Genomic DNA, 19,637 nt, shown 5'->3' with positions numbered 1-19,637 from the left:
GTGAGGCCCATGTTCCCTGGCCGTCCCACTCCGACCCAGGCGCAAGGTGACTTGGGAGGAACAACAACACTGGCAGCGGACAGCTCTCCAATCCGAAAGTCAGCTCCCACATTAAGTCCTGCAGTTCCCAGTCCGCAAGAGCCTGGCAGCACTGGGTGTTGGTGGCACTGACCTGCACAGCTCAGGTGTGCCCGGTGGCAGGAGCGTCCTCGCTGTCCTGTGTCCTCCCGCCCCTGATTGCCCAAGGGGATCGCCAGATCCTGGGCTTTGTCACCCGGGGCCCTGGGCTCCCGGGCCTGCGCTGCTGAAATCACTCTCCCTTCCTGCGGGCCACGCATTCCCCTCCTTGCCGAGCTGCTGCCAGAGCCACCACCTGAGCTGCTCCCGGGATCCGATGGGTGTGCGCTCCAGACCTTTTCAGAGCTCCGCCCATGGTGTGTGGCGCTCTCTCCCCACTTCCTCTGTTAGTGACCCCGGGACCCTGGGGGCTCCACTGCCCCTCCTGGGATCCTGCCCGAGTTCCCTGTGAGCGCCTTTCCATCTGGAAATGGTAAAGTTCCTGATTCTCCCGGTCTGGGCTTTCCTGTCCTGGAGTGTCTACTGCCTGGCCTTAGCGCGGCTCTTCGTGGGGGTTCTCCCCTCCCACTCTGGAGCCTTGTTATTTATTTTTTCGTCTTCCTATCTTGATAGAAGCGCAAACTCTTCTCACTGTAACCTTCCGCTGTTCTCTCTTTAAATCCCAGGCCGAATTCGTAGGTTTTCAGGATGATTTGAAAGTCATCTAAGTAAGTTGTTGGGGATAGGGGATTTCGGAATCCTACTCTTCTGCCATCTTGCTGACAGTCTTGGCTCTTATTATCTTGATTTCCTATTTTCCCATTCTATTTACACAAATATGTTATTTTATCTTATTTCTATTTTACTTGTTAAAAATTTGAATTCAATTTGCCAGCATATAATAAACCATTAGTTTCAGATGTAGCGATCCATAAATTATCATTTGTGTGTAACACCCAGTGCTCATCACACCAGTGCCCTCCTTGATGCCCCTTACCCAGGTCCTGATCCCCCATCCACTTCCCCTCTAGCGACCCTCAGTTTATTTCACAGAGTTAAGAATCTGTCATGGTTTTTCTCTCTCTCTGATGACTTCCCATTCAGTTTTCCCTCCCTTCCCCTATGATTCTATGCAATGTTTCTTATGTTTCACATATGAATCAAACCATATGATAATTGTCTTTCACTGACTGACTTATTTCACTCTCTGACTAATACCCTCCAGTTCCATCCATGTCGATAGAAGTGGTAAAGATTCGTCCTTTCTAAAGGCTCGGTAATATCCCATTGTAACTATAGCCCACATCTTCTTTATCCATTCATCTGGCGATGGATATGTGGACTCGTTCCACATTTTGACCATTGTGGACACTGCTGCTGTGAACATTGGGGTGCAGGTGACCCTTCTTTTCACTACCTCTGTATCTTTGTGGTAAATACGCGGTAGCACATTTGCTAGGTCATAGGGTAGCTCTGTTTTTAAGTTCTTGAGGATCCTGCTCCCTTTTCCAGAGTGGCTGCTCCACTTTGCATTCTCACCAACAGTGCAAGACGGTACCCTTTTCTCCACAACCTGGCCAAAGTTTGTTGTTTTTCTGTCTTGTTCATTTTAGCCTTTCTGCCAGATGTGAGGTGGTATCTCATTGTGAGTTTTGTTTTGTTTTGTAATTTCCTGATAATGAGTGATGTGGAGCATTTTTTTCATGTGTGTCTGTTGGCCACGTGTTGTCTTCTTTGGAGAAATGTCTGTTCATCTCTTCTGCCCATTTCTTCACTGGATTACTGTTTTTGGGTCTTGAGTTCCATAAGTGTTTTACAGATCTTGGATATTAGCCTTTTATCTCCTATGTCATTTGCAAATGCCTTCTCCCATTTTGTAGGTTGCTTCTTAGTTTTATGGACTGTTTCCTTTGCTTTTTATCTTGATGAAGTCCCAATAGTTCAGTTTTGCTTTTGTTTCCCTTGCCTTTACAGACATGTCTTGCATAAGTTGCTATGGCCAAGGTCAAAGAGGTTGTTGCCTGTGTTTTCCTCTAGGATTGTGATTGATTGCTATTTCACCTTTAGGTCTTTCATCCATTTTGAGTTTATCTTTGTGTGTGGTGTAAGAGAATGGTCCAGTTGCATTCTTCTGCATGTGGCTGTCCAATTTGTTGAAGAGACCATCCTTTTTCCAGCGGATATTCTTTTCTGCTTTGTCGAAGATTAGTTGACCATAGAGTTGAGGGTCCATTTCTGGGTTCCCTCTTCCATTCCTTGATCAATGTGTCTGTTTTTGTGCCAGTACAATAACATTTTGATGATGACAGCTTTGTCTATGACATGCAGAAAAAACCTTAGACAAAATACAGCCTGAAGTCCAGACATTGTGATATAAACTGCTTTTGATTTCTTTTTGAACATTCCTATGGCAAATTGGGGTCTCCTCTGGTTCCATGCAAAACTTAGAAATATTTGTTTCTGAACTGTGAAAAATGTCAAGGGTATTTTGATAGGGACTACTTCAAAAGTGTACATTGTCCTGGGTTGCATGGACATTTTCACAATATTGATACTTCAAATCCATGAATATGGAATGTTAATGAATCTCTTTGCTCTTCCACAATTTCTTTTTAGGTGTTCTATAGTTTTTAGTTACAGATCCTTTACCTCTTTCATTACGTTAATTCCTAGGTATTTTATGGTTTCCGGTGCAATTGTAAATAGGATCAGCCCTTAATTTCTCTTTCGTCTATATCATTTTTGTGTCTAGAAATAAAACAGATTTCTCTACATTGATTTTTTTATCCTGCCACATTGCTGAAATACAATATGAGTCCTAGCAAAGTTGCAAACTCTTGTGTTTTCCAAATAAAGTATCATGTCATCTGAGGAAAGTGAGATGTTGACTTCTTCCTTGCCAGTTTGAATGCCTTTATAATTGTTCGCATTTATTTGGAGTTGGTTGTGATCTGCCAATTTCATTTATGATTTTATTTGTTGGGATTCTTTATCTTTTCTTTGAGAAGTCCTTTGAGAGCTTTCTCAATCTCATGAATTCTTCCTAAGTAGAGGCCAGCTTGCCCTAGTGCTGAGATATGCTGTGAGTCTAGGGGTCCAATGGCACATGGTGAGCCTGCTATCCAGGGGCCTGCTTGGCCTAGCCATGTCTGGGTTGTGTAACCACAAGTCCAAAATCACAAGGTGAGCCCACTTACCAGTGGCCTAAGTGAGTAAAGCTGAGCTGTGATGTTGGTCTCCAGGTCCAAGCAACATGCTGATCCCACTGTGCAGGTGCCTCATTTCCCCAATGATGAGCTGGGATGCAGGGCTCATTATTTGGAGGCATTCTGCAAACCCAGTGTTCCCTGGACCCCCTTGCCTTCTTCTGGGCTCAGCTGGAGACTGGTGGTATGAGGGTTCCTGGTCCCTTCAGTGTTTGGGTGACCCACATGCCCTGGGGCACCTGGGATCAGCAGGTTCCCAATCTGAGGGCTCCTGGTAGGTGCTCTGTTCTGGGGACTGCATTTCTCCATGCCCTGCTGTGTTCGAGGATTTGTCCTTTGCAGGCTCCTGGTCAGCCAGGGATCTGGACGATCCGTTTCTCCACTACTGAGCTGGGGCAGGCAGCTCGTGGTCTGAGGGCCCGTGTTCCAATGACCCCCACCGTGTCCAGTGATGTGGTGACTCCTTGTCCCAGGGCTTACTTGTTTCATAATACCCCTCTCTGCCAGGTGCATGGAGGCACTTCAGACATTGTACACATGGGAGTGGACTGGAAGATTAGGGCATTCATGAGCCCTGTGCTGATCTGGGTGGGTTGGAGAGCTCAAGAGAAGCAGTTAGTGCCCTGGGCTCCTCAGGACATAGACTCACAGCTTTCCGGTGCTGATCCCGGTGTTGTCCCCAGAGGTGTGGGAGGGGCTTTTCTCATCTGCCTGAGTATCCATGGTACCGATTCCCAGTGTCCCACTCCCACAGGCCACATGGGAATATGTCCGTGAGCAGCCAGGACAAACTCACAGTGGGAAAAGGGAACAGGAGTGGCCTGCAGTGGGTTCGAGGACTCTCAGGACCACAGAGGGGGATGAAGGGAGGTGCAAACATGCAGGTGGAACCCAAAGTTTTGACAAGAGGCCTGGGGCAGGTGATGGGACAGGGGGCTTGCCATGGGCAGGGCCAGAAAACAGGGAAGCAAACTAGAGGGAGAGCAGGGAGATCTGTGGATGAAGTACCATCTCTGTCATCATGGGGGCCTGTGTGATTGCCATGCTTTTATATCAGCCCAGGTGCATCAGAGTGCCCTTCTGTATGTCACCACCATGCCGCAGCCAATCAGGCAGGCTCTCAGTGTGTCCAGATTTAGGTGGCCAATCACCATGCAGCTTAGGTGGCCAATGTCAGATGGCTTTCTCAGTGACTCTCCTGATATCGTTGCCTAGAAACCACGTTAAAACGGAAAACAGAGGAGGTGGGGGCAAGATGGTGGAAGAGTAGGGTCCCCAAGTCACCTATCCTTACCCAATTACCTACATAACAACTATATCATCTTGAAAACCTAGGAATTTGGCCTGAGAATTAAGTAGAGAACAGCTGTAATGCTACAGTGAGAGAAGAGTTCACGCTTCTATGAAATACAACTTCTTTTTGGCCACTCTGCACTGAGTAAAATGACTAGAAGGAAAAACTCTCCTCAAAAGAAAGAATCAGAAATAGCCCTCTCTCCCAAAGACTTACAAAATTTGTATTACAACTCAGTGTTAGAAAGCCGAATCACAAGCATAATTATAAAGCTACTGGTGGATCTAGAAAAAACCCTAAAGGATTCAAGACACTTCATGACTGCAGAATTTAGATCTAATCAGGCCAAAATTAAAAATCAATTAAATGAGATGCAATCCAAACTAGAGGTCAGAACGATGAGAGTTAACGTGGTAGAATGAGTGAGTGACATAGAAGACAAGTTGATGTCAAGGAGGGAAACTGAGGAAACAAAGAGAAGAGAAAAATGACTAAAAAATCATGAGGATAGGCTAATGGAAATAAATGACAACCTCCGAAGGAAAATCTACATTTATCTGGGGTCCCGAGGGTGCCGAAGGGACACAGGCCCAGAATATGTATTTGAACAAATCAGAGCTGAAAACTTCCCTAATTTGTGGCAGGAAACAGGCATTCAGATCAGGAAATGGATAGATCCCCCCATGAAATCAATAAAAACCACTCTACACCTGGACATTTAATAGTGAAACTTGCAAATTCCAAAGATAAAGAGAAAATCCTTAAAGAAGCAAGAGAAAAGTAATCTCTAAATTTTATGGGGAGAAGGATTAGCATAACAGCAGACCCTTCCACAGAGACCTGGCAGGCCAGAGAGGGTTGGCAGGATATAGTCAGGGTCTTAAATGAGAAGAACATGCAGCCAAGAATACTTTATCCAGCAAGGCTCTCATTCATAATAGGAGAGATAAAGAGTTTCCAAGATAGGCAGAAACTGAAAGGATATGTGATCATGAAGCCAGCTCTGCAAGAAATACTAAGGGGGAATCTGTAATAGAGGAAGTCCAAGGTAACAATCCACAAAAACAGGGACGGAATAGGTATCATGATGACACTGAATGCATATCTTTCAATAGGAACTTTGGATATGAATGGGTTTAGTGACCCCAGCAAAAGGTGCAGCTGCCGATTCAGACCGGATAAAAGAGCAAAACCCATCTCTTTGCTGTGTACAAGAGACTCATTTTAGACATTCCCACCAACAGTTCAGGAGGTTTCACCTTTCTCCACATCCTCTCCAACATTTGTGATTTCCTGCCTTGTTAATTTTCCCCATTCTCACATGTGTGAGGTGGTATCTCATTGTGGTTTTGATTTGTATTTCCCTCATGGCCAGGGATGCAGAGCATTTTCTCATGTGCTTGTTGGCCATGTCTATGTCTTCCTCTGTGACATTTCTGTTCATGTCTTTTGCACATTTCCTGTTTGGATCATTTGTTTCTTTGCTGCTGAGTTTAATAAGTTCTTTATAGATCTTGGATACTAGCCCTTTATCTGATACGTCATTTGCAAATGTCTTCTCCCATTCTGTAGGTTGTCTTTTAGTTTTGTTGACTGTATCCTTTGCTGTGCAAAAGCTTCTTATCTTGATGAAGTCGCAAAAGTTCATTTTTGCTTTTGTTTCTTTTGCCTTCATGGATGTATCTTGTAAGAAGTTACTCTGGCCGATTTCTAAAAGGGTGTTGCCTGTGTTCTCCTCTAGGATTTGATGGAATCTTGTCTCACATTTAGATTTTTCATCCATTTTGAGTTTATCTTTGTGTATGGTGCAAGAGAGTGGTCTAGTTTCATTCTTCTGCATGTGGATGTGTAATTTCCCCAGCTCCATTTATTGAAGATACTTTCTTCCAGTGGATAGTCTTTCCTCCTTTATCGAATATTAGTTGTCCATAAAGATGAGGGTCCACTTCTGGATTCTCAATTCTTTCCATTGATCTATGTGTCTGTTTTTTTGCCCCCCCATCTTTTTTTCTTTTATTCTATTCTTTTTTTCCTTCTTTTCTTTTTTTTAAATTCTTTTTTCTTTTTGTTTTTCTTTTCTTCTTTCTCTTCTCTATTTTTCTCCTTTTCCCAATACAACTAGTTTTTGGCCATTTTGCACTGAGTAAAATGACTAGAAGGAAAAACTAACCTCAAAAACAGAATCAGAAACAGGTCTCTCTCACACAGATTTACAAAATTTGAATTACAATTCAATGTCAGAAATCCAATTCAGAAGCACAATTATAAAGCTCTTGAAAAATGCATGAAGGATTCAAGAGACTTCATGACTACAGAACTTAGATCTAATCAGGCCAAAATTAAAAATCAATTAAACGAGTGAGTGACATAGAAGACAAGTTGATGAGAAGGAGGGAAACTGAGGAAAAAAGAGAAAATGAAAAAAGATCATGAGGATAGGTTAAGGGAAAAAATAACAGCCTCAGAAACAAAAATCTACATTTACCTGGTGTTACCGAGGGTACCAAAAGGGACAGAGGGCTAGAATATGTATTTGAAGAAATCATAGCTGAAAACTTTCCTAAATTGGGGAGGGAAACAGGCATTCAGATACAGGAAATAGATTTTTCCCACCCAATATCAATGATCTATATTCTGCAGGCATGAAGTCTCTTGAATCCTTCATACTTTTTTCCAAAGCCACCAGTAGCATTATTTTTCTGCTTCTGCATCGGCGTTCTGATATCGAAGTTTTACCCAATTTCTGTAATTCTGTGGGAGAGAGGACTATTTCTGATTTTTCCTTTGGAGTGAGTTTTTCCTTCAAGGGACTTTGCTCAGTGCATGGTGGCTAAAAACAAGTTGTACTGGGAAAGGAAGGAAAAAAAGAAACATTTCAAAATTAAAAAAAAAAATAACAAGGAGGTGTAGCCTCTGATTCTATATAGTTTAAGTCCCTCGAATTCCCCTGGAGCTTTCCAGTGCTGCTTTGTCAAGAACTTGCTCTTCCTGTTTCCTTCCAGGTGATCTTCTGGGGGAGGGGCCTTCTTTTCTGATTGTCAGGTGTGTGCCCCGAGGGAGCTGCCCCGGCCCCTGCCAGGGGCATGGCTACCTGGGAGCTGTTTATCCTGTGAGACCCATGCTCCCTGGTGGCCCCGCTCCATCCCAGGCACAATGTGACATAAGGGAGGAACAATAACACTGGCGGTGGCCAGCTCTTCAGCCCTAGAGTCAGCTCCCGCAGTAACTCCTGCAGACCCCAGTCCGTGGGAGCCTGGATGCTGCGGGCATGGGGGGCACTGACCTGCACAGCTCGGGGGTGCCCCGCGGCAGGAGCGTCCTCGCGGTCCTGTGTCCTCCCGGCCCCCACATGTCCCAAGGGGATCGCCGGATCCTTGCTGTGTCCCCCAGCACCCTGGGGTCCGGGGCCTGTGCCTCTGGAATTGCTCTCCCAGGGCCATGCATTCCCCTCCTAGCCGAGCCGCTGCCAGAGCCGCCACCTCCGCTGTTCCGGGGCCCACTGGGTACGCGCTCCAGCCGTTGCTGGAGCTCCGTCCATGGTCTGTGGCGGCTCTCCCCATTTCCTATGTTAGTGACCCCGGGAACCTGGGGGCTCCACTGCCCATCCTGGGATCCTGCCTGAGTTCCCTGTGAGTGCCTTTCCATCCAGGAATGTTGGTCAAGTTCCTGATTCTCCCGGTCTGGGCTTTCCCGTCCTGGAGTCTCTCCTGCCTGGCCTTAGCCTGGCTCCTTGTGGAGGCTCTCTCCCATTGGAGTGTACTCATTTATTTTTCCGTGTTTCTACCTTGATAGAAGCGCAAACGCTTCTCACTTTAGCCTTCCAGCTATTCTCTCTTTAAATCAGAGGACGAATTCATCGGGTTTCAGGATGATTTGAAAGTTATCTAGGTAAGTTGATGAGGACAGGTGATTTCGGGATCCTACACTTCCCCCATCTTGTCGACAGCCATGTCTCTCATTATTTTGACTTCCTATTTTCCCATTGAATTTACACACATATTTTATTTTATCTTACTTTCATTTTACTCTTTAAAAATTTGAACTCAATCACCCATTAGAAATGACAAATACCCATCGTTTGCTTTGACGTGGTTGTAACTGGAGGGTATTATGCCGAGTGAAATAAGTCAATCGGAGAAGGACAAATATTATATGGTCTCCTTCATTTGGGGACTATAAAACATAGTGAAAGGAAATAAAGCGGAAATGAGATAAAATCAGTCTGAAAAATCAGAAAGGGAAACAGAATGAGAGACTCCAAACTCTGGGAAATGAACTAGAGGTGGTAGAAAGGGAGGTGGGCATGGCTTGGGGGTCACTGGGTGACAGGCACTGAGAAGGGCACTTGAAGGGATGAGCACTGGGTGTTATTCTATATGTTGGCAAATTGAACACCAATAAAAAATAAATTTAAGAAAAATTAAAAATAAAAGATTCAGCTGTAGTGCTATCTAGGTGGCAATTCCTTGCAGGGTAGGACAAGGTTCCCCAGAGGGCTATATATCTTCTAAATCAGCTTCTAATGTATGATGCTGTTTCTCACATAGCTCACATTTACAGGTGCAGGAATCAAGGACTGGAACTGGGAGCTGTACTACTCACTATAACCCGTCATGATCTACTTGCAAAATGTTTCTTTCTTTCCCACGATTTATTATTCTGCTGGCCTAGAGGTCTCAGGTTCAAAGAGAGACACAAAAACAATCCCACTGATCTGGAAATTGAAACTGGTGCCTGGCCACTTTGAGCTCTTCAGGCCCCTGAATCAATAGGCAAGGAAGGAAGTTACTATGCTGGCTGGGTGATTAATCCCAAATACCCGGTAGAAATTGGATGAACTCCATAATGGAGGTTAAGAAGAGCATGTGTGAAAATCAGAGGATCAGTAAAGACATCTTTTAATATTACCTTCATGTTTTCATTTTCATTTCCTTCCATGTATTTTTTAATTTACACTTTAATTTCTGATTAACCCATTCATTATAAGCAGTAGGATATTCTTTAACCCCCATGTATTAGTGGTATTTCCAGTTTTTTTCTTGTGGTTGACCTTAAGTTTCATGGCATTGTGGTTGGAAACTATGCATGGTATAGTCTTCATCTTTTTGTACTTGTTCAGGTCTGATTTGTGACCTGGTATGTGATCTATTCTGGAGAATGTTTCATATGCACTCAAAAAGACTGTCTTCTGCTGCTTTAGGATGAAATGTTCTGAATATATTTGTTAAGTACAAAAAAAAAGAAAAAAGAAAAGAATAGAAACGACAAAGAGATACTACTTGCTTCAATGTGGATGGAACTGGAGGGTATAATGCTGAGGGAAAATAGTCAATCAGAGATAGGCAATCATTATATGGTCTCATTCATTTGGCATAATAAAAAATAGTGAAAGGGAATAAAGGGAAACGGAGAGAAAATGAGTGAAAATATCAGTTGATGATGACAGAATATGAGAGACTCCTAACTCTGAGCAATGAAAAAGGGGTACTGGTAAGGGAGTTTCCTGGATGGTTGGGGTGACTGGATGACATGCGCTGAGGGGGACACTTGACGTGATGACCATGGGAGATATGCTATATGTTGGCAATTCATTTAGGACCCTGAATATATCATGCCAGCCCTTTCTGGCCACCCAGGTCGCTGGGGAGAGGTCTGCTGTTAACCTACTACTTCTCCTCATAAAGTTTAGGGATCCTTTGTATCTTGTTGCTTTGAGGATCTTCTCTATCTTTGGAATTTGGAAGTTTCGTGATGAAATATCAGGGTGTTGAATGGTTTTTATTGCTTTTAGGGGAGGATCACTCCAGCTCCAGGATCTTCATGCCTGATTCCTTCCTCAAGTTAGGGAAGTTCTCTGCTATGATTTGTTCTCATACACTTTCTGGTCCTCTGTTCCTTTCGACACCCTCTGGAACCCCCTTTAAATGTAGATTTTTCCTTCTTAAGCTGTCATTTACTTCCCTTAACCTTTCCTCATGGTCTTTTGTTTTTCTCTCTTTTCCTCTGCTTCCTTCCTTGCCATCAACCTGTCTTCTATGTTACTCACTCGTTCTTCCACCTCATCAACCCTGGTCTGTAGGACCTCTAGTTTGGATTTTTAAGTGATTTAAATGATTTTTAATTTCGGCCTGATTAGATCTAAATTTTGCAGTCATGAAGTCTCTTGAGTCCTTTATGCTTTTTTCTAGAGCCACCAGTAGCTTTATAATAGTGCTTCTGAATGGGCTTTCTGACATTGAATTGTAATCCAAATTTTGTAACTCTGTGGGAGCGAGGACTGTTTCTGGTTCTTTCTTTTGAGGTAAGGTTTTCCTTCTAGTCATTTTGCTCAGTGCAGAGTTGCCAAAAACAATTTCTATTGGGGAAAGGAGAAAAAGAGAGAAGAGAAGGAAGGAAAGAAAAAAAACTTAAAAAAGAAGAGAAAAAAGAGAAAAAAGTAAAAAAAAGAGAAGAAAAGAGAAAAACAAAAATATGGGGGGGGAGGAACAAACAGAAATCAAAAAACAAAAAACAAAAAAAAAATAAGGGGAGTACACTCTGATTCTGTATACTGTAAATTCCTCGACTTCCACTGGAACTTTCCAGCACTGGTTGATCAATAATTTTTTTTTTCCTGTCTGTCTAGCTGGTCTTCTGGGGTAGGGGCTTGCTGTTCTGATTTTCAGGTGTTAGCACTTTGGGGAGCTGCTCAGCCCCCTGCCTGGTTCAGGGCTCAGTGAAAGATGTTTAACCTGTTTATACAGTGAGGGCACTATGAGGCTTATTGGTGTTTTTTTATCCTGTGAGGCCCCAGTAGGAACAACAACAGTGGCGGCGGCCAGCTCTAGAGCCCTGGAATCAGCTCCTGCAGTAACTACGGAGCTCTCAGTCTGCAGGGGCCTGGATGCTCTGGGGGAGGGGCCGCTGATCTGCTCAACTTGGGGCAGGAGTGTCCTTGCTGTCCTGTCCCTCCTGGCCTCTGCCTGTCCCCGGGGGAGCGCCGGATCCTGGACTGTGTCCGCAGGCACCCTGTGCTCCCGGCCTGCGCTGTTGGATTCGCGCTCCCAGCTGCGCAGCCCCTTCTGCGTGGAGCCTCTGCTGTAGCTGCATCTGAGCTGCTCCTGGGGGCTGTGGAGACCCCCCGCTGCTCAAGCTGCCTCCGAGCTGCTCCCTTGGACGAGCAGCCCCCTGCCCCAGGTGCCTCCACCTGAGCTGCCTCTGAGTTGTTCACGGGTCCAGCCAGGCACGCTGCAGCCCTTTAGGGAGCTCAGCCGTGGGGTGTGGTGTGCTCTCCCTGGGGCGCAGGTGGTCTGTTAGTGTCCCTGGGAGTCTGAGGTCATCCCTGCCCTCCTGGGATCCTGCTCTAACTCCCTGAGAGCGCCTTCCTGTCCGGGAAGAATGGTGAAACTCCTGCTTCTCCAGGCTGGGCTCTCCTATCCTGGGGACACTTTTCCAGAGTGGCTGCACCAGTTTGCACTCTCACCAACAATGCAAGAGGGTTCCCCTTTCTCCACATCCTCGCCAACATTTCTTGTTGGTGGCAGACTATGTCCGGAGCAAGGACTTTTGGGACTGCCTCATGAGTACGCATTTCTGGGGCCCTGTAGCCAACTGGGGTCTTCCCATTGCTGCCATCAATGACATGAAAAAGTCTCCAGAGATTATCAGTGGGCGGATGACATTTGCCCTCTGTTGTTACTCCTTGACATTCATGAGATTTGCCTACAAGGTCCAGCCTTGAACCTGGCTTCTGTTTGCATGCCATGCCACAAATGAAGTAGCCCAGCTCATTCAGGGAGGACGCCTTATCAAACATGAGATGAGTAAAAAGGCATCAGCATAACAGTGGAAAATGGGCAACCAGGTGTTTGAAGGGACAGCGTCTGCGCTGCTGCTGAGTCACAGATTCCATCCTCAGAATAGTCTTTCTAAGGAAAATAACCTGAATGCTATTTTTACTAACCAATTTTTCTAGAAATAGCTGAGAGTCCCTAAGCCAACTCTCTGCTGCCTTACACATACCAAGTATTTTACTTCTCTTCATAAAGAGTAGCTCAAAATATGCAATCAATTTAATAATTCCCAATGATGGTTTTATCTGCAGTAATATGTATATTACTTGCTAGAATTTACTTAATAAAAAATTGGATAAAAATTGTAATTATTAGCACTTAAATACTCAGAATCTTTAACTCTTTAATGACCATGAGACCACCGACAGCTGGCCATACTTACATTGTCATCGCCAGTTTTTTTTAACCATTTAACTTTCTTTACTGAAAACCAATATTCAAGAAAGATGAACCCTCAATGCATCCTCTTATACTGACCAACGTAACTAAGTACAAATGAAGTCAATGGTGTACTCTGTTAGCATGCTGTGCTGTGTGTCAAGAAAACAAGCCCTCCCCCGCCCGAGCTCTGGCCCCCTGGCAAACACAGATAAATGATTGTGCACTGCGCTACGATACCGTTAGGTGAGAGCTTTGGTTCATGCAGTCGGCTGCCAGAGGTCGCACTGAAACCCTGGAGCCCCAGCACCCACAGTCACCGGCGGCCAGCGCGTGGCGTCAGCCGTGCTCCTTCCACAACACCAGATGAATACTGTGGTCGGGCATGCTGATGGCGAAGACCAGGCCCTTGTCATTGTGCCCATCCAGTCCATTGAGCCAGGACGCTTCGCCGCCAGGAAGCTCGAGCCTCTCTTTGATTTCCAGTACTCTGGCAGGGGCCAGCGGCCTTGTTCATTTTAGCCATTCTGACAGATGTGAGATGGTATCTCATTGTGGGTTTTGTTTAGTTTTGTATTTTCCTGATAATGAGTGATGTGGAGCATTTTTTATCATGTGTCTGTTCTCCACGTGTAGGATTTTTTGGAGAAATGTCTGTTCATGTCTTCCACCCATTCCTTCGCTGGATACTTGTTTTGAGTGTAGACTTCCATAGTTCTTTATAGATCTTAGATACTAGCCTTTTGTCTCATATGTCATTTGCAAATGCCTTCTCCCATTTTGTAGGTTGCTTCTTAGTTTTATGGACTTTTTCCTTTGCTTTTGAACTTGATGAAGTCCCAGTAGTTCAGTTTTTCTCTTGTTTCCCTTGCTTTTATAGACATGTCTTGCATAAGTCGCTATGGCCAAGATCAAAGAAGTTGTTGCCTGTGTTTTTCTCTAGGATTGTGATGGATTGCTATTTAACCTTTAGGTCTTTCATCCATTTTGAGTTTATCTTTGTGTGTGGTGTAAGAGAATGGTTCAGTTGAGTTCTTCTGCATGTGGCTGTCCAATTTGTTGAAGAGACTGTACTTTTTCCAGCGGATATTCTTTTCTGCTTTGTCGAAGATTAGTTGACCATAGAGTTGAGGGTCCATTTCTGAGTTCTCTAGTCCATTCCTTGATCAATGTGTCTGTTTTTGTGCCAGTATGATAACATTTTGATGATGACAGCTTTGTCTATGACATACAGAAAAAACCTTAGACAAAATACAGCCTGAAATCCAGACATTGTGATATAACCTGCTTTTGATTTCTTTTTCAACATTCCTATGGCTAATTGGGGTCTTTTCCAGTTCCATGCAAATCCTAGAGTTATTTATTTATGTTCTGTGAAAAATGTCAAGGGTATTTTGATAGGGACTACTTTGAAAGGGTACATTGCTTGGGTATCATGGACATTTTCACAATATTGATTCTTCAAATCTTTGAACATGCAGTGTTAATATATGTCTTTGCTCTTCCACAATTTCTTTCATAGGTATTCTGTAGTTTTTAGTTACAGATCCTTTACCTCTTTCATTATGTTTATTCCTAGGTATTTTATGTTTTATGGTGCAATTTTAAGTAGGATCAACCCTAAATTTCCCTTTTTTCAATATTTGTAGACAATCAGTTATAACTGATTTCTCTGCATTGATTTTTCATCCTGCCACATTGCTGAATTACAGTATGAGTCCTAGCAAAGTTGCAAACTCTTGGGATTTCCACATAAAGTATCATGTCATCTGAGAAAAGTGCGATTGTGACTTCACTCAGGCTCACATTGTGGCCTGGTTCAGGTGGCCAATCACCATGCAGTTCAGGTGGCCAATGTCAGACGGCTTTCTTAGTGACCCTCTTGATATCGTTGCCTGGAATCCATGCTTAAACGGAAAACAGAGGAGGTGGAGGCAAGATGGTGGAAGAGTAGGGTCCCCAAATTACCTGTCCATTCCCAATTACCCAATAAATTTCAAATCATCCTGAATACCTAGGAATTCAGCCTGAGATTTAAGGAGAGAGCAGCTGGAATGCTACAGTGAGAGAAGAGTTCACGCTTCTATCAAGTATAACATTTTTGGCCACTCTGCACTGAGCAAAATGACTAGAAGAAAAACCTTACATCAAAGGAAAGAATCAGAAACAGTCCCTCTCCCACAGAGTTACAAAATTTGGGTTACAATTCAATGTCAGAAAGCCAATTCAGAAGCACAAGTATAAAGCTACTGGTGGCTCTAGAAAAAAGCAAAAAGGATTCAAGAGACTTCGTGACTGCAGAATTTAGATCTAATCAGGCCGAAATTAAAAATCACTTAAATGAGTTGCAATCCATACTAGAGGTCCTAACGATGAGGGTTAATGAGGTAAAAGAACGAGTGAGTAACATAGAAGACAAGGCAAGGAGGGAAACTGAGGAAAAAAGACACAAACGACTAAAAGATCATGAGGATATCTTAAGGGAAATAAATGACAGCCTCAGAAGGAAAAAAATCTATGTTTACCTGGGGTTCCCGAGGGTGCCAAAAGGGACAGAGGTCCAGAATACGTATTTCAACAAACCAGAGCTGAAAGCATCCCTAATTTGGGGAGGGAAACAGGCATTCAGATCCAGAAATAGAGAAACCCCCCTTAAAATCAATAAAAACGACTCAACACCTCGACGTTTAATAGTGAAACTTGCAAATTCCAAAGATAAAGAGAAGATCTTTAAAGCAGCAAGAGACAAGAAACTTGTAACTTTTATGGGGAGAAGTATTAGCACAACAGCAGACCTCTCCACAGAGACCTGGCAGGCTACGAACGGCTGGCAGGATATATTCAGGGTACTAAATGAGAAGAACATGCAGCCAAGAATACTGTATCCAGCAAGGCTCTCATTCAGAACAGAAGGAGAGATAAAGAGCTTCCAAGATAGGCAGAAACCGAAAGAATATGTGATCATGAAGCCAGCTCTGCAAGAAACACTAAGGAGGAGTATGTAATAGAGGAAGTCCAGGGGAACAATCCACAACAGGGACTGAACAGGTATCATTGATGACACTAAATACATATCTTTAAGTTGTAGCTCTGCATGTGAATGGGCCTAACGATCTCAGCAAAAGGTGCAGCTGCAGTTACAGACTGGATAAAAGAGGAAAACCCACCTATGTGCTGTATACAAGAGACTCATTTTACACATAAGGACACCTACAGCCTGAAAATAAAAGGTTGGAGAACTGCGTACCATTCCAATGGTCCTCAAAAGAAACAGGCGTAGCCATTCTTAGATCAGATAAACTAAAGTTTATCCCAAACCCTGTAATAAGAGATGAAGAGGGACACTATATCATACTTAAAGGATCTATCCAACAAGATGACCTAACAATCATCAATATGCATGCCCCGAATGCGGGAGCTGCCAAGTATAGCAATTAATAACCAAAGTTAAGACATGCTTAGATAATAATACACATATACGTGGTGACTTGAAAGTAGCACTTTCTACAATCGACAGGATTTCTAAGCACAACATCTCCAAAGAAACAAGAGCTTTAAATGATACACTGGACCAGATGGATTTCGCAGATATTGACAGAACTTTCTATGCAAACACAATTGTATACACATTCTTCTCAAGTGGACATGGAACTTTCTCCAGATTAGACAACATACTGGGACACTAATCAGGTCTTAACCGACACCCAAAGTTTGGGATCGTCCCCTGCATATTTTCAGACCATAATGCTTTGAAATTAGAACTAAATCACAAGAAGTAGTTTAGAAGGATTTTAATCACATGAAGGTTAAGAAACATCCTGCTAAAAGATGAAAAGGTCAAGCAAGAAATTAGAGAGGAATTATAAAGTTTCATGGAAAATAATGAGAATGAATATACAACCGTTCAAAATCTTTGGGATACACAACAAGCAGTCCTGAGGGAGAAATACATCACAATACAAGTATCCATCCAAAAACTGGAAAGAACTGAAATACAAAAGCGAACCTTGCACCTAAAGGAGCTGGAGAAAAAACAGCAAATAGATCCTATACCCAGCAGAAGAAGAGTATAATATAGATTCGAGCAGAACTCAATAAAGTAGAGTCCAGAATAACTGTGGAATGGATCAACAAAGTCAGGAGTTGGTTCTTTGAAAGAATTAATGATATAGATAAACCATTAGCTAACCTTATTAAAAAGAAGAGAGAGAGGACTCACTAAAATCATGAATGAGAAAGGAGAGATCACCACCAACACCACAAATGATGTTAAAAACTTATGAGCAAAAAAAAAAAAAAAAAAAGTCTGGAAAACCACACACTACCAAAACTGCAACAGGAAGATGTGGTTTATGTATGCAATGGATAGTACTCAGCCATTAGAAACAACAAATACCCACCATGTGCTTCAATGTGGATGGAACCAGAGGGTATTTTGCTGAGTGAAATAAGTCAATCAGAGAAGGACAAACATTATATGGTCTCATTCATTTGGGGAATATAAAAAATAGTGGAAGGGAATAAAGGGGAAATGAGAAAAAATAAGTGGGAAATATCAGAAAGGGAGAATAAGAAAGACTCCTAACTCCAGGAAACGAACTAGGGGTGGTGGAAGGGGACATGTGCAGGGGGTGGGGGTGACTGGGTGACGGGCACTGAGGTGGGCACTGATGGAATAGGCACTGGGTGCTATTCTATATGTTGGCAAATTGAAATAATGAATGAGAAAGGGGAGATCACTATCAACATCAAGGAAATACAAACAATTTAAAAACATATTATGAACAATTATACACCAATAAATTAGACAATCTATTAGAAATGGACACATTTCTGGAAAGCCACAAACTATCAAAACTGGAACAGGAAGAAATAAAAAACCTGAAGAGGCCAATAACCAGAAAAGAAATTGAAGGAGTCATAAAAAAACCCCCAAGACACAAAAGTCCAGGGCCAGATGGCTTCCCAGGGGAATTCTATCAAACGTTTAAAGAAGAAAACATACCTATTCTACTAAAGCTGTTTGGAAAGATAGAAAGAGATGGAGTACTTCCAACTTCGTTCTATGAGTCCAGCATCACCTTAATTCCAAAACCAGACAAAGACCCCACCAAAAAGAATGACAGACCAATATCCCTAATGAACGAGGATGCAAAAATTCTCCACAAGATATTAGCCAATAGGATACTAAAATACATTAAGAAGACTATTCACCATGACGAAGTAGGATTTTTCCCCGGGACACAAGGCTGGTTCAACACTTGTAAAACAATCAATGTGATTCATCATATCAGCAAGGGAAAAACCAAGAACTATATGATCCTCTCATTAGATGCAGAGAGAGCATTTGACAAAATACAGCATCCATTCCTGATCAAAACTCTTCAGAGTGTAGGGATAGAGGGAACATTCCTCAACATCTTAAAAGTCATCTTTGAAAAGCCCACAGCAAATATCATTCTCAATGGGGAAGCACTGGGAGCCTTTCCCCTAAGATCAGGAACAAGACAGGGATGTCCACTCTCACCACAGCTATTCAACAGAGTACTAGAAGTCCTTGCCTCAGCAATCAGACAACAAAAAGAAATAAAAGGCATTCAGATTGGCAAAGAAGAAGTCACACTCTCCCTCTTCACCAATGACATGATACTCTAGATGGAAAACCCAAAAGACTCCACCCCAAGATTGGTAGAACTCATACAGCAGTGTGGCAGGATACAAAATCAATGCCCAGAATTTGGTGGGGACAGGTAATTTTGGGATTCTACTCTTCTGCCATCTTGCAGACAGCCTTGTCTCTCAGTCTTTTGATTACCTTATTCCCTTTCTATTTACGCAAATATTTTATTTTATATTATTTTTGTTTTACTTTTTAAAAATTTGAATTCAATCTGCCAGCATATCATACACCAATAGTTTCAGATGTAGGATGATTTTGTCCCTACTGAGCTGGGGCAGGCAGCTCCTGGTCTGAGGGCCCGTGTTCCAATGCCCCCACCATGTCCAGTGATGTGGTGGCTCCTTCTCCCAGGACTTACTTGTTTCATGAAATCCCCTCTCTGCCGGGTGCCTGGAGGCACTGCAGACATTGTACACATGGGGGTGGACTGGAGGAAGACACTGCAGTCATTGTACACATGGGGGTGGACCAGAGGTGTAGGGCACTCATGTCTCCTGTGCTGAGCTGCGTTGGAGAACTCCAGAGAAGCAGGGAGTGCCCTGGGCTCCCGCAGGACATGGACTCGCAGCTTTCCTGTGTTGAGCCCTGGGTTGACCCCAGAGGTGTCGGAGAGATTTTTCCCCTCTGTCTGAGTATCCAGGGTACCGATTCACAGTGTCCCGCTCCCAGAGGCTACATGGGAATATGTCCGTGAGCAGCCAGGCCAACCTCACAGTGGGATATGGGACCAGGAGTCGCCTGCTGTGGGTTCGTGGACTCTCTGGACCGCAGAGGGGCATGAAGGGAGGTGCAAACATCCAGGTGGAGCCCAAAGAGTTGGAGAGAGGCCTGGGGCATGAGGGGTAAACAGGGGGCTTGCCATGGGCAGGGGCAGAAAACAGGGCAGAGAACCTTAGGGAGAGTAGCGAGATCTGTGCCTGAAGTGCCATCTCTGTTGTCATAGGGGAGTGCGTGGTTGCCATGCTTTTATAACAGCCAAGGTGCATCAGAGTGCCCTTCTGTGATGGCACCAACATGCCCGTCCAATCAGGCAGGCTCCTTGGGTGGCCTGGTTCAGGTGGCCAATCACCATGCAGCTCAGGTGGCCGATGTCAGATAGCTTTCTCAGTGACCCAGCTGATATCACTGCCTAGAAACCATGTTTAAATGGAAAACAGAGAAGGAGGGGACAAGATGGCCAAAGAGTAGTG

The 19,637-nt window shown here is 43.7% G+C and overlaps 1 long non-coding RNA gene and 1 pseudogene across 1 annotated transcript; one reads left to right on the top strand and one right to left on the bottom strand.

Annotated features, from left to right (window-relative positions):
* The first annotated feature begins 7,995 nt into the window (after positions 1 to 7,995).
* Positions 7,996 to 12,429, top strand: LOC144295206 (mitochondrial pyruvate carrier 1 pseudogene; annotated as a pseudogene).
* An 88-nt stretch (positions 12,430 to 12,517) lies between these two features.
* Positions 12,518 to 19,437, bottom strand: LOC144295127 (uncharacterized). Its single transcript, XR_013362551.1, has 2 exons — positions 18,806 to 19,437; positions 12,518 to 14,674 (listed from the first exon to the last, which is right to left on the bottom strand). It is a non-coding gene; the product is annotated as an uncharacterized LOC144295127 (long non-coding RNA).
* Positions 19,438 to 19,637: the final 200 nt, after the last annotated feature.

Source organism: Canis aureus, chromosome 23 (genome assembly GCF_053574225.1).
Source record: "Canis aureus isolate CA01 chromosome 23, VMU_Caureus_v.1.0, whole genome shotgun sequence".
NCBI lineage: Eukaryota > Metazoa > Chordata > Mammalia > Carnivora > Canidae > Canis > Canis aureus.
Note: the sequence above shows the minus strand (reverse complement) of the source record. Positions and strands in the feature narration are given on the sequence as shown.